This window comes from Micropterus dolomieu, linkage group LG09 (genome assembly GCF_021292245.1).
Source record: "Micropterus dolomieu isolate WLL.071019.BEF.003 ecotype Adirondacks linkage group LG09, ASM2129224v1, whole genome shotgun sequence".
Lineage (NCBI taxonomy): Eukaryota > Metazoa > Chordata > Actinopteri > Centrarchiformes > Centrarchidae > Micropterus > Micropterus dolomieu.
In genome coordinates, this window is record NC_060158.1 from 13,275,554 (window position 1) to 13,291,037 (window position 15,484).

Below are 15,484 nucleotides of genomic sequence, written 5' to 3' on the forward strand. Positions count from 1 at the left end.
TCCAGTGTAAAGTTTCCACAGTCAGTGATGGTTTGGGGTGCCATGTCATCTGCTGGTGTTGGTCCACTGTGTTTTCTGAGGTCCAAGATCAACGCAGCCGTCTACCAGGAAGTTTTAGAGCACTTCATGCTTCCTGCTGCTGACCAACTTTATGGAGATGCAGATTTCATTTTCCAACAGGACTTGGCACCTGCACACAGTGCCAAAGCTACCAGTACCTGGTTTAAGGACCATGGTATCCCTGTTCTTAATTGGCCAGCAAACTCACCTGACCTTAACCCTATAGAAAATCTATGGGGTATTGTGAAGAGGAAGATGCGATACGCCAGACCCAACAATACAGAAGAGCTGAAGGCCACTATCAGAGCAAGCTGGGCTCTCATAACACCTGAGCAGTGCCACAGACTGATCGACTCCATGCCACGCCGCAGTAAGTGCTGCAGTAATTCAGGCAAAAGGAGCCCCAACTAAGTATTGAGTGCTGTACATGCTCATACTTTTCATGTTCATACTTTTCAGTCGGCTAACATTTCTAAAAATCCTTTTTTTGTATTGGTCTTAAGTAATATTCTAGTTTTCGGAGATACTGAATTTGGGATTTTCATTAGTTGTCAGTTTTAATCATCACGATTAAATGAAATAAACATTTGAAATATCAGCCTGTGTGGAATGAATGAATGAATGAATGAATGAATATAATATCCAAGTTTCACTTTTTGAATGGAATTACTGAAATAAATCAACTTTTTGATGATATTCTAATTATGTGACCAGCACCTGTAAATCCATGTGAATGCAGCATTAGACTGGCACAATAGACTGGCGGGGAATGAATGGAAGTGGGCCTATGCTGGGTTGCAGGGGCTACTGCAGGGAGGGTGGGATCTGAAAACATAGTTGGCATGGCAGGGGGGAAAAAAGCAGACATGGAATTGGCTGACATTTTGACAGTTGTATTTGAAGATGAAGCGGAAAGTGAGCAGCATTCAGGCTACTACTCTCATTCTACATATACCAAATTAATTAGTCGCCCTATGATTTTGAAAAACATCCCACACACATTGTGATTATAATGCAGCTGTGACACTTTAATATTCTTTCTTGGCGTCACTTCATCGAGTTTCCAACTCTCCAGTACAGACACAGAATGAACACACACATACACACAAGCTGCAGTAAGGGCACACCTCTAGCTGGTGTGTATTAATTAGCAGTACGACACTGTCAATGGGGCACTGCTCTGCTGCCAGGCAGAAACCAGTCTTACATAAGAATCCACCACCAAGCCACCAGGAGGGACACTGTGTTCCTCACCCCTCTCTGCACTGACTGTCTGTCTGAATTTCTTTTTCCTTTAACAAAATCTGTATGGGCAGATTTCTGCTCCGAAGGCAAACCACAGGAGCAGGACACGAAAACAGAAGTCTTTGTTGCACGATGCTTTTGTTGTCGCTGGTTGTCTTTCTCAGCAAAAAGGACAGTTTGCTAAATAAAGTGTGTCAGCGAAGTGAATTTCTCAGTGAACAGCAGTTAAGGGTTTCCTAAAATACAGTTTACTAGATGGTCCTTTGAAGTAATTGTGTGTGTGTGTGTGTGTGTGTGTGTGTGTGTGTGTGTGTGTGTGTGTGTTTGTTTGTGTGTGTGTCTATTCCTGGATGGCCTCAATTATTCCCAAAGTTAGAATCACATTCACAATCACATGCTTTTCAACAAACATGCAGACAAGGAAGAAAGAATTCATCATGGCTGAGATGGAGCCGTGTCATCATCAAACGATTTGGACGCTTGATTTCCTCAAACTTGTGACATTCCATGTGCTTAGAAGTCTTTGAAGATCAGGAAATTTCCAATTTTGAGTGACATCAAGTAGCATGCATTACTTTCCAAAGGGGGTCATGTAAAGACTATTAAAACATGCTAACTAATTAAGCAGCCATAAGTGGATTTGTTCATTTGATTACATACATGCAAGCACTCTACAAACATAATTTAATTACATATTTTATTTGATAACCATTTCAGTTGTTATTTCAGCTATAAAGCAAATCAAATTTTCTCCTGAATTATTTTCTGCTAATTATGTGAGCAAAAGTCAAATTATTGTTTATAGGATAACGCATACGTATATCAACTTTAAAATCTGTTTTTAATAGCAAATTGGTTAAACAGGTCATCTGCACTGATGAAACTGGAGAAAGAATAGCTGCACTGGGAGTTAAACCCGTGACCCAGGTCTGATTTGTTGGTGCCTTAATCTGCGGAGAACTAACGTGGAAATAATCACATCAAATTGAAACAACATTTCGTCCAATGTACTGCATGGACTTGATGCACCCTCTGTACAGTACATTAGAACAGCATGTGTGGTGTGCACTGTAGATTAGGGTCTTACAGAGTGAATAGCTACTCCTTTGGCAACCTCGTCCACCCTGCGCTCCACTGGGCCTCCCTGCCAGCTTGCTGCCGTGCTGTGCTGCGGCTCTTGAGGGGATTGGAAGTTGTTGGCCCCATTATTTCTCCCTGAATCAGCCTAAGGAGGGCTTCAGCCGGGCTCATTGAACTTCGCCGCGCAGCAATGGGGCGGAGCTGTGACCCACTTACAGTAGCCAGCTCTGGCTCTCTACAGAAGAGATGACAGAGGCACACACAGCACTTGTGATCCCACATGAAAACATAACATACTGACATAAATTTTTAGAAATAACATACTAAATCAAAAAGTAATATATCGCTTTTGTCACACAAACAAAGACATTTTAATCTACATCTAAGCATCACGCTGTCTTCCACTGATTGAGAAGAAGCTGCCATGTTGTTTTTTTAAAAGTTAAAATATGCTATAGGCTAGTCTATGTTTTCTAATGTTGTATTGTATTTTCTCTGTAGAAAATACAGACAGCTCATCATCAGAGGAGCCAATGAGCCAAAGTTTGTAGAGTATTATATTCATATTTTATGACAATCCAATAGTTTATGAGGTTTTTTTAGTCTGGATCTAAGTGGTGAACCATCAGACCGACACTGCCATCCCTAGAGGAAAAATGACATAGTTGGTTCCGCTGTGTGAGAGGCCATGTGGTCAGCGACTATCTTTATCAGTGTCCAGTTACAGCCCGCACTCTCTTTAAGTCTTTCTCCTGGAGCATAAACAGCACTGAAGTAACAAAAAGGTCAACAGGTCAATCAGCCCTGACAAGCCATCACTTTATACTTAGAAAAAAAGTGCCACAAGGTAAAAATCTAGATTCATGGCTTAGTATCTGAAGGTTGGAAATTTTTCATTTTGAGTCATTTTCATTCACAGAATTCTTGCTGGGATGCCAGTGAAAGTTTCTGGGTTGAGTTTCTACTATTTTAAAATGTCTTGAGAGCCATACTGACCATGTGTGGTAACGCTGGCATTGTCGTGGACTTGTGCCTACTCAGTTTGACACATGCCAATGTGATTTAGGTCACTACAGAGTGCATTTTATGATCACTGATGCTGTGTTTGCATTTTTTGGTACTAATTTTTCTGCAGCTTTCAATGAAGAGTTTTGGCACATAAATCAAAAGAGAATTTGTACATGTGTGTGTGTGTGTGTGTGTGTGTCTCAATGGACAGCTCAAGTGTCTGCAGCTCTCGGCCCATGGCATTCAGACTCCACGTGTTTGGACAGCATGTGGAGCCCAGGTTCCACCCACTGCTCACAAACACTCCTGCTGCTGTTTACCACGCTGGCAGCCGAGTGGAAGATTCCAGCCTGCCGGTCCACATGCCGTCTTATCAGCCGACACTCACTCACAGCTCGTAAACATGTTTTGCAAAGGAAATTATCTGGGAAAACACTGTTGTAAAAGAGCCAAACATATTTTTGTGTCTCTGATGAGTTGGTATGATATCTAGCCGGCTGAAAATAAGTCATGTATGCAGCATTACATGTCACTTTACTATTTTGGAGTTAGCTAAGTAGATCACGGTCTGTGTGACCTGACCTGACCTAGCCTGTAGGATGGTTTTCTCTCATGCTCTCCTGTTTCTGTTCATTGCAAAACATGACCTGTACCCGATTACATCATGCTGGAAACCTTTTTTAGGCTGGAATTTTAGTTTCTCAGAGGCAAAGCAGATCTGGAGGAAGAATCAGTCTCATAGGTTGAGAAAAAACCTCAGACCAGAGCCAAAGATTTGAAAGTAAAAGGGAAGTTAGCAACAAAAGAAGTGACAAAATAGGTCTAGGAAGCTAAAAGTTAGGATGGCTACACTGATGTAGCCTTGGTCAGCTAGGTTAACACACTTACTTGTAATTTATTGATCCAGAAATCAGTCAATTATCACAGATGTGTACATTTTGGTCATACTTTGCTTTAATGTACTTTCTTACTGAGAGTTAGATGAGAAGATTGTTACCTCTAACATCTGTCTGTTTAGTGCGAAGCTATAGCCTAGCTTACAAAGCCTAAAAAACAGCTAGCCTTGCTCTGTCTAAAGTTCCTCCCCATAAAACCACAACTTGTTGTTTTCTATCTCTGACAAATTAAACAAGATATAACATGTTAATTAGTAAAAAATTTAGAGGTGCCAGTAGGCATGCTACTTGTTTCCCCTGCTTCCAGTCTTAATACTTTACCAAGCTAACCACCATAAACCACCATTGACAGAGTGAACTGAGAGCTAAAGATAGCCCATGAATATGTCTTTGTCTATGTTTTCGTTTCTAGTTTATTGTAACGTTCAGCTTTATGACTGTACCAGCATTTAACACAAAGAAGTAAAAGTAGTGCTTTATAACATATATTACAAAACACAGGAAACATAATAAGTTCTACAACCACAGCATTACTTTCCCACATGTATTAAACTGAAAGGCTTGACTTGACTGGTCAGCCACACCCCACCTCCTTCTGTTTGATTGCATACCATACCTACATGCTCTGATTCATATATTTCACACTTAACTAAGTTTAAAACATTCCTCATGGGCGTCAACCAAAGGGTATCAGCTCATTTGGAATTTACCCTCAGGCTATTTAATGTTTGTGTGTGTAAGTTATCTAGATGAGGAAGAACAGACCCGAAAAGGCTTGGGACACTCTGGTTGACACACACCGGCTTACATGAGTTACTGCAGGCCCGAGGCTGAGCATGTGAGCTGAACATGTGAACATACATTGGTCTCGCAGATCAAGGAAATTTTTGCTAATACCCAATATGCAAATCCACACTCTGACAACAACATGTGTCAACTTAACTCTGTTTTAATGTGTTTTAGTTTGCACAGCCTTCAAATATTGAGAATGTGATGTGTTTCAACCCATTTCCTTGACACCCTCAGGTTGTTTGAAAGAAATTCTGATCTATTTGATGGCTTGCAGTTGCAGGCTTTCTCCAGGGAATCCAACATTACCTTAAAGGTACAAAATGTAAGAATTGAGACTACTGTCATATTGATATACTCCAAAAAAATAGGTGGCAGTATCACATCAGGTCTCAACTCAGTTAGACCATCAGGCAAAAAGAGAGAAATATATACATACAGTATGTAGCTATTATGCTGTAGTTTACACCCTGCATGCTGTTCAGATGTCGCTCTGAAACTTTGCTAAATGCTCACATCGCCATCCTAACATTTTCATTTGATATTTGACGTGCTCGCCTTGTTAGTTTAACATGTTAGCATGCTGCTTCTACCATGTTCCTGCTCGACAGCCTTTTTGCTACAATTATTATTACTAGTCCTATTGTTATTATTTTCATTAACATTACTATAATTATCAGTACCATTATTCATTTTCAGTCTGTAGTCTGTATTGCTGTTTGGATATTGTGTTGGCTGCTCCTCCTCCCAGCCCTCTCTCTCCTTCACCCCCAACCGTTCAAGGCAGATGGCTGCCCACCCTGAGCCATGGTTCTGCTCGAGGTTTCTACATCTTAAAAGGAAGTTTTTCCTTGCCTCTGTCACCAAATGCTTGCTCATGGTGGGAATGTTGGGTAATCACAAAGAGTACAGTCTAGACCTGCTCCATATGAAAAGTGCAATGAGATAACTGTAAAGTTGAATTGATTCAACATTTTTTAATTAGCATTAAACAGAAAGTACAGCTAAGACTGACTGGAATGTCATAAGTTCAAATGTTTAGCCACAAACCAAAGTACAGAACAAAATCTTTACCACAATGGCGTTAAATGAAAAGTCATGGGTTAAAAGGTATTCAAAATCGTCCTCTGGGAAGCAGTGTCCCATATTTCACAGCAATCTATTCAAAATTTGTCGTGACATGTCCGATACTGTAAGCCAAAAATGTCAACCTGCTGGTGGCGCTAGAGGAAAAGTAAGGCACTCACCAAAGTCAGTAGGATTCATCATCCTGAGATAATGAATATCTGTACAAAATGTCATGGCAATCCATGTAACAGTTGATTAGATATTTCAGTCTAGAACGCCAGACCAAACGACATTGCCTTCAATGAAGCTGTGCTGCGCTTGTGTGGCTAAAAGGGTCGAGGAGCGCATCAGATTTTATTTATAATCCATTATTTATCATGAAAAGCAGCCTTAGTGCTATAATTCCTGTAATTATATAAATCTCTTTAAATTCATGGAAAAGCCACATAAACATGGAAGATTCATCACACACCGTTTTCCCTCTAACACGTAATCCACACATCAGGAAACACAGCGTCTGCATGACTCAGTCACCAATACACGCAAGGCGAGATTAGGAGATATGGTGACTTTGATGCACACATACAGGCATGCACATAAACCAGCTTATCCATGTTTCCATCTGTGTGTGATTAACCTTTGCTGCCTGAGAGTGAACAAAAAGACCACCTTAAAGACCATTTTCTCAGGTAATAACTAAAGACACCTTACTGTGTGTGATCACAGTTAGTTATTGCTACAAGCCGTGTATTTTGGGTTATTTCTTATCATTGGTTTGTATGATATGCTCACTCCTAATGTGTTCAAGTGTGAGGTCATTTGTTCTCATATGGATAAAAGGCTTAGGGATTTGAACAAACCACACTAAGCATGACTGATGTGAACACCAGTCATCTAGAAAATGCAAAAACAAAACCTGACTAGTTTAGATTTTTCTGTGAAGAAGCTAAACACACATTCACTGCTTTTCACTGGAACAAATAACATTTCTAAACTTTTTATGTTTCTTATACAGTTGTGTTGTTATACTATTGATACATCCAAAATTTCTGAATATCTGGGTGATGCTTCAGTTTCCTCCAGCTCTGCGTGGTTGGCAGTGATGCTAACAGGTCCCCTGTAGTGGAGGAGGGTGCTGTTTCAGAGTGGAGTCAGTGAGACACTGATGCTAATGAGGCATTAGTTTAAGCCTATAATGCGGAGCATGGCAGTTTAACATTGAGGGCGGCCGTCAGCACACGACCAATCTGACTCACTGGATTTGGGATGATACTGCTGGTGACCTAAAAGCTACAAAACACACATTCAAACACAGACATTACATTGTTTGCCTTATGCATTATTTTGATACAGAATTATTTTTATACAGAATAATACATAAATATGAACCCATCTGTCCATGAAAATATTGGCAGCCTGGAATTATGACAGAGTACCTTTTGTGTGTTGGACATGGTAGCAAGCTAGCCGCAGAAATTCCTTGATTGACTCAAGTTTCCAAGTTTAAATTGGTGATATATAAGTTAGTAACTAATACATGTAACTAGTAAAAATCAAAACAAGATTGAAAAAGCATAATAGGCTACTTTCAGCTGTCGGTATTATGAGGTCCTTGGGAGGTTTATGCTGATCGACAGAATTTTTGGTTGGATGCCGCTAAATCCACTAGCTAGCTAAAGCTTGGTTCATTCTAGAAGGTATTTAAATCTTAACGGGTTTTGAAAACGTTGGATACCACCGACAAAATGACAGATTTAACAGCTTTTTAAAATATTTTAATCATAAAACCACCACCATCACCAGACGAATCAAGGTAAGACGCAGGACTACACACTTGGCGTTTATACTAAACAATTTCAGAGTGGTGGTTCTGGGGTACTGGGATCTCACAGAAATATGCGTGATGAAACGTGACTTCAGACATAAACAACAAGAAAAGAGAATAAAGCTGTGGATGAACCAATATGTATGGCTGAGAGGAGGGAATCAGCATGGTTTTCTAGCGCGAGCAAACACGTAACGTATTAGTGATGCTTCCCGGTCAATTCGTTCTGATTGACTGTTACGTGTTTCTGATTGAAGGCTCCCTGATTTGGAATCATAGTTAGCAACCTTAAAATTACACCTTCATCCCTTCGCTTTCGACACCTTCATCCCTTCGCTTTCGACACCTTCATCCCTTCCCTCTCGACACCTTCATCCCTCCCCTCTCAAAACACCTTCATCCCTCCTTTCTCGACACCTTCATCCCTACCCCCTCCCGACCCCTTCATCCCTCCTTTCTCGACACCTTCATCCCTCCCCACTCGAAACACTTTCATCCCTCCTTTCTCGAAACACTTTCATCCCTCCTTTCTCGACCCCTTCATCCCTCCCCACTCGCAACACTTTCATCCCTCCTTTCTCGACACCTTCATCCCTCCTTTCTCGACACCTTCATCCCTCCCCTCTCAAAACACCTTCATCCCTCCTTTCTCGACACCTTCATCCCTCCTTTCTCGACACCTTCATCCCTCCCATCTCGACACCTTCATCCCTCCCCTCTCGACACCTTCATCCCTTCTCTCTCGACACCTTCATCCCTCCCCTCTCTCGACACCTTCTTCCCTCCCCTCTCGAAACACCTTCATCCCTTCCCTCTCGACACCTTCATCCCTCCCCTCTCGAAACACCTTCATCCCTCCCCTCTCGACACCTTCATCCCTCCCCTCTCGACACCTTCATCCCTCCCCTCTCGACACCTTCATCCCTTCTCTCTCGACACCTTCATCCCTCCCCTCTCGACAACAAATGAAATGCATTTATTTTGCCTGACTCAGAGCATGCTATACAGTGTCAAATGAGTCCAAATCTTGTTTTCCCCTAACTTCACATCTGTAATCCTCAGTCCTGCCACTGAGCCTATTCTCAGCCTTAAGGTTAAACAACTACAAAACAGTAATTTGCGTCAGTATGTGTTAAATCCTTAACACTCTGGGTAGTGCATGAGCACTATCTGTGTATTTAACATTAATGTAATCTTGTTGTCTTAACCTTAATGTAATGTAACCTGTGTGTTAAGCCTGTTCTGATGTGTCGTTAGGTAACAGCAGCAGCGCCGAGTCTGAGCCAAGTTTCCCTAAGGGTATAAAAAAGTTTGTCTTATCTTTCCATTAGCCTGTGAATGAATGAAGAATTATTTAATGCTCACTCCTGTTAGACTGCAGTCTCTATGGACATCTTTCAAAATACTTTTTTAAACCCAGACTTTTTTTGAACTTTTCTCTAAAATTGTGTTTGTCACTGTATTGCCAATTGAGGAATCTAAACCACCTACTTAAAGTCCAACATGAATTTCTGGCATTAAACCTTTTACCAGCCACAGTTTATAACTATGTATTAATATTAAAGCAGTAGTTTTCCATTTTATTTAGCTTATTTGCTTTAGAGGAAAAGATTGATACCACTCTCATGCCTGTGTGTTGCTGCAACTAATGAATATTTTAATAGTCAAATAATCTAGTCATTATTAACAAATCATCGACTGTTCGGATTATGAATCGCAAAACGACTCAGTGCCTCCTATTTAGCTATCAGCTTTTAAATTTAGCTTGAGGTTGTTTTAGGCCTGTGCTGATTAACAATAGAGACAATAAAATGAATGTATCTCATCTTAGCTCTTGCAAGTCGTAACTACATAAATCTTCTATCATAAATCCCATATGTGAATACAACATTAGCATATAATGATACCATAACAATTAAAACAGACCTGTTATTGTCAGTATATTTATTATTGTCTTGCTTATCTCAATCATGGACTAAACAGGTTCTTGTAGCAAATAAATGTTCAGCTGAAACCATGTCCTGTCATGTCATATAGCATTTAACTCATATTTGTAACATGCACTATTTTGTCAGACGTACATGTAGAAGTACATCTAAACTTCATTTTTCACCATTTAGATGTTTTGGTCCTCCTGGGGTTCCTCTTCCTCACTGAGGAGGTTATCCAATGTTGTTGTTTCTCCTCTGCCTGAACATTGACCCTCCCAGAGTGCTTCCACACTTTGGAGGTTTTAGATCATGAAGGAGTTGCCATCACTGATTTTTGCTACATTTCCCGTCACTGCAATAAGCAGACAGCGTTGCTACTGCTCAGTGACGTCACAAACTAATTGATAATTAAATTCATTAGCAACTTTGTCGACTACATCGATTATTCGTTAGTGGTTAGCTTAGCTTAGCATAAAAATTAGAAACAGCTAGCCTACCTGTCTGAAGTTAAAAATTACTTTTGGCACATAACCCCCCATCCAACTTTAGAATTGCTGGAGTTGCATGTCTTTATGATAAACTAAGCTGACACTCTCCTGGATTACATACATATTTAACACACAGAAATGAGAGTGGTATTGATATTCTCATCTATCCCTCAGCAAGAAAGCAAATAAGCGTATTTCTGAAAAACTATTTCTTTAGTCTGACGAGTCTGACAAGTGGCGGAAAAAGTGTATGTAGAAGTAAAAGTAGAAATACCACAAATGTATAAAAATACTCCATTATAAGTAATTTAATAAAACATATTTATGTAAAAGTAAGGTAAGTATTATCAGTTTACTGTACTTAAAGAAAGTAAAAGTACTCTGCAGATTGCAGTTCATGTGAAAGTTGATGCAAATTTTATATACCTTATATACTGTTGGGCAGTTTGATCTGAACATGAGAAGCAATAACTGCAGATAAATCAGATCAAATAAATGTAGTGGAGTAAAAAGTACTATATTTTTTTCTGAAATGTAGTGAAATAGAAGTATAAAATAGCACAAAATGGAAGTACTGAAACTGAAAGTACTTATAAGTACTCAGTTACTGAGCTAATGAATCTGACAGTCCAGTGTAATAAGTCTTTGAAAACTTTGTGTCCAAGTTCATCGCATGTGTCTAAGAATCAAAAATAGTCCATTTGTTTGAGGGGACTAACCCCTAAAGCGGAGTGGGTGTTAAAGGGTCAAACCTACCCTTTTAATCAGGCTGCAAAATAATGATGAAAAAGATTTTATTCTCGAATATTGTTTGCATGATATTAACTGTCAAACATATGAACTCACCTTTACTACATACAGATTTTTCCTTCACTATATCAAGAAAACAAGATGCTAAAGCTAGGGTTTTCTGACTGAATATAAAGAAGGTTGATTTGCAAGTCATGGATTCTACACAACCCAGGAGTGAACACATGAGAAACACCCCTCTTTCTCTAACGATGTGCAGCGGTTCTCCTAGCTCCAAAATCTCGTTATATGACTAAAGATATTCCAACTACAATAAAACTGTTATGGCAATGTTTGCAGCGTATTTCAGTCTTCCAGACATTCTTCAAGCATTCCTCAACCTCCAACGGCGACTGTCACTGTACTACAGTGGCAATTAACTGACTACGCAAATGGATGCTTACAGTTCTTGTTGATTACTGAGCTTTCTAAGCCATACATATTTTAATGATAGCTTGAGCTTGTATGCATGTGGGTCACTGAGGCTCAGATCTGCTTCAGCCTCCAGCGTTTGGTCCCGTAGTTGAGCCAGTGCCTCGCTGTTTTTGACCTTAGTCCCGGTGCTTGTTTACCTGCTCAGTGGAATGTGGGGTTATGTAAGGCTTAATCTATCAGAAAGGACATGTCCCTCTGTTACCTGAGCCAGGGCAACACACATACACACACACACACACACACACACAGACAAACAGCTTAATGATATGGCCTTTCCAGTGTTGCACACTGTATATCCAAACGGTGCTCAAATGAAGAAACACACAGCTAAGCTTTACAACACACACACACACACACACACACACACGAGTGTTGAGGTCTTACAGTCCGTCTGAGCTCACTGTGTCCTGACGCGTGCACTTTTATGACCAATAACTGGGCTTTTACGGTCACACAAGAAAGATAAAGGCCCACTCAGCTTACGCATGCTGAACACACACACACACACACACAAACACAGAGGAAACACTCACACCTCAGGCGTTGTGAACCAGTCTGAGTTAGTCAGCTCCATCTATGGAAAGTTCCCCTTATGTTTGCTGAAAACGCACCGCTGACGTGTTTCCTGTGATATGTTTGTGTGTTATTGACGTGCAGACAAGGTCAATATTTCTTTCCGAAGGTTTCCAGTCATGGAACCCATCCGGTTCCAGTTTTTTGCCGCTGCCATGCATCTCCTCTGCGGCCTCATACTGGTGGGTGACTGGGTCATACTGCTCATAAATGCCCTCAGAAAGTCTGTAACTCACCACATTGGGTAGCCTATCAATGGGCCGTGGCTTATAAGGTTTCCACATGGAACATACTGTATCAGTTTATTGAAAGTACACACAGAAAGCACACGTGTGACAAATATAACCGCTGTTAAACAATACAAGAGGTGTTGCAACCAGTTTGCTTTGTATGCAAAGTTCCAGTTTAACATACTGTACAGTAGATTACATAATCTTATATTTGAGTATAACCTGAAATTCATTCTGATGTTGGTGTCACGTGGAGCTACATGAGGCCACAGCTAAAGCTGTTCTTACTGGAACATTTACATTCACACATATCTTTATGTGACAGCAACACTGTAGAGGTTCTGTTGATTTAGTCAAACAAGGACTTGAGTCATCTACTGCCTGTGAATCGAGGTGTGTTAAACTTTTTGCAGCATGTACGCACAGGAGTGTTATTCTACGGTGCAACTGCTTCCCATATGCCCCATATAAACTTTTCACCAGCAGCTGTCTGCAGGAGTTTGAAACTGGGCCCAATCCTATTAGCGGGACTGGGTTAGTGCCTATAGGAATCTTAGTCAGCAGCACGACAACATCCACCAAACCGAGGTCAGACTGGTGACATGTTTGCGTGCCCAGCAGCCAAATAAATCATCTGTCAAACATGCCAGCTACAAGGCTAAAGCTTACAAAACAGGACACAGTCAAGAGAGACACACATTCAGAGGGGCTTAATGGAGAGCGATGGCACGCAAAGATGCTGTACCCAAAACCTTACGACCACATCCAGCAAACAGACTTGTGCAAGACACCCACATATACTCTGTGCTGTCCGCAAACACGCAAATGAAGCGAAGAACGAAGCTCCAAACACATATAAAATCAGCAGGTGCAGAATACAACCAGCTGTGGAGCCAAGGAACAGCTCCTTTGGGTAGCTGTGATAGGCTGCACCAAGGTGTCCCTCAAACAAAATAAACATGATACTATCGTAGTATGCCTCATGCTTGCACAACTATATTAAGACACACATGCATATCTTATGAGTAGCGCTGTTAGATGGCTGTTTGTTAGTCAACTTCCAAAATTCTCTTTTGACTAAATACTTGTTTTTGTCCTATGAAGTAGAAATCCAGAGCTGGGAGGTGAACAGGGTTTCAGACAGCTTATTGTTATTGAAACAGCTAGCTGAAGCCCTGGTCCAATGAGCAACCTGCTTTCTGATACAGAGAAATTCATTGTGTTCATATTTGACATCAGAATTACAATTTCACTGTGGAAAACATTTCAACGTGCTCAAGAGAAATCATAGTCACCTCAAAAATCAGCAATTTTGGTTGTTACCAATGATGAAAAAGTGCTCCAGAGTCTCTGAACCAATAGAAATGTATTAATAACTTAATGACTTACTGGCATTAATAACTGTAGACGTGTTGGCTTATTCATCGGTGAGAAACTCGTGACCTTTTATTAACAACCTTATTGACATAAGCAACTGCATAATTGACAATTTGCAAAGCCCCACCTCCCTAGTTACTTTCTACTCTAGCATGACCCATTAATTTTGCTGGCTGAAATGAGAACCCTGGCAGATTTTTATTACTTCGTTAGCTAGCTAATTAAGCCAAGTTAGCTTTTTAATGCGAGAGTCCACTAAAAGGATCTTGAATATGCACGTGGTGGCTAATTACATCGCGCTAAAAGGCTGCATATCTCAGGCAGTCTAACTTGGATAAAGAAATAAAGAAAACACATTATTCCTGTACTTCAGTACAGAGCTTGTTATTCCCAGTATTATTAGTAAGATACGGAAAAATTTAAGAAAATTCCTTCTAACATAACCCTGTTTGTCTGCTTAGTTTACATACTTTCAAACCATATATTTTCCATGTTGGAAGAGAAAAGGCTTTTGGGACGAGGACTATACGATCTGTTAGATGTAACACTATCTTGGAGAGCGTTGGCTGGGGATGTGGGAGAGTAAACTTCCCCAAATCCAATATAGAGCAGGACAGGGCTGCTAACGTCAGCCTAAACTCTGATAGCATCTGGGACTGGATACATAAGCCTACAAACGTATGTATTTTATTAACGATACGCTTGTAATACTACTGTAGGTATTAAGCTATTTAGCCGGACAACAGTTACATTAGAGCAGATAAACGCACTTGCAATTGACATGACTAAGCTATGACTGGACAATCGCCGATCAATTGATGACTAATAAAAAAGGTAGCACATATTAACATTCATTGAAGGGGATGAGAAACAACAGCAAAATAACTTTTCACAACCTGGCAACCCAAAAGTTGCTTACTAATGGGTTATACCTGATCTACACAGCATTAGTAATTGATTTATTAACCATTAACAAAGTATTACAACTTATAAGCCCTTTATTAAGCGAGAGATATATGTAAGTGGTACCTTTATTTTAATATCACTTAAAAGCAGATTAGGGTCCATGTAGTTTTGAGTGGCAGGCAGTGATCAGATGTTTACATGCTGATCGAAAAATCATTCATGACTTTACATGCAGTATCACAGACCTGGACATGCATGGTCTTGCATTTCCAAAGAGGAGATAAGTGCAAACATTCAGACGGCATTGCTCCAGGCCACACAGACAGACCAACCAGAGACAGGCTGCGAGTACATGTTTGTTTACAAATGACCAGTTGCTCATTGGATTATAGAGAGTGCCAAGTGTCCCAGATTGGCACGAAGGGCCAAAGTACTGGCCTGAGGAAAACAAAAACATGCAGATAACACAGAGAAATAAACAACATAACAGGGAACACATCCATGATTTACCAATGGTCCCTGTATAGACACGTTAAACGCTTTGTTAAAGAGATCAATACTGCCCTGTCGTTGAAATTTGAGTGTAAATGATCTGAATTGATGCCTTTGTGGTGAAATAGCAGGGTTTGGTCCCTGGACCATCAGGTAAAATTCCATAGTGACAATAAGATTTGGTAGGAATGTAACTACGCTGAACAGGACGGTTTAACGCTCAGTATTTGAGATCAAACTTCACAGCTTACTGTCTTGGCACTATTCCCTGGTTTAAATCAAAGTTTGACTC

The 15,484-nt window shown here is 40.4% G+C and overlaps 1 protein-coding gene and 2 long non-coding RNA genes across 16 annotated transcripts in view; 2 read left to right on the plus strand and 1 right to left on the minus strand.

Moving 5' to 3' along the window:
• The window catches only part of ptk2aa (protein tyrosine kinase 2aa), an 84,327-nt gene that overhangs the window by 20,818 nt on the left and 48,025 nt on the right, over window positions 1-15,484 (plus strand). The gene's annotated exons all lie outside the window — the stretch shown is intronic.
• On the minus strand, window positions 7,128-7,785 carry LOC123977212. The gene is made up of 2 exons (XR_006826590.1): window positions 7,583-7,785; window positions 7,128-7,436 (listed from the first exon to the last, which is right to left on the minus strand). It is a non-coding gene; the product is annotated as an uncharacterized LOC123977212 (long non-coding RNA).
• On the plus strand, window positions 7,875-11,470 carry LOC123977213. Its single transcript, XR_006826591.1, has 3 exons — window positions 7,875-7,959; window positions 9,229-9,270; window positions 11,252-11,470. It is a non-coding gene; the product is annotated as an uncharacterized LOC123977213 (long non-coding RNA).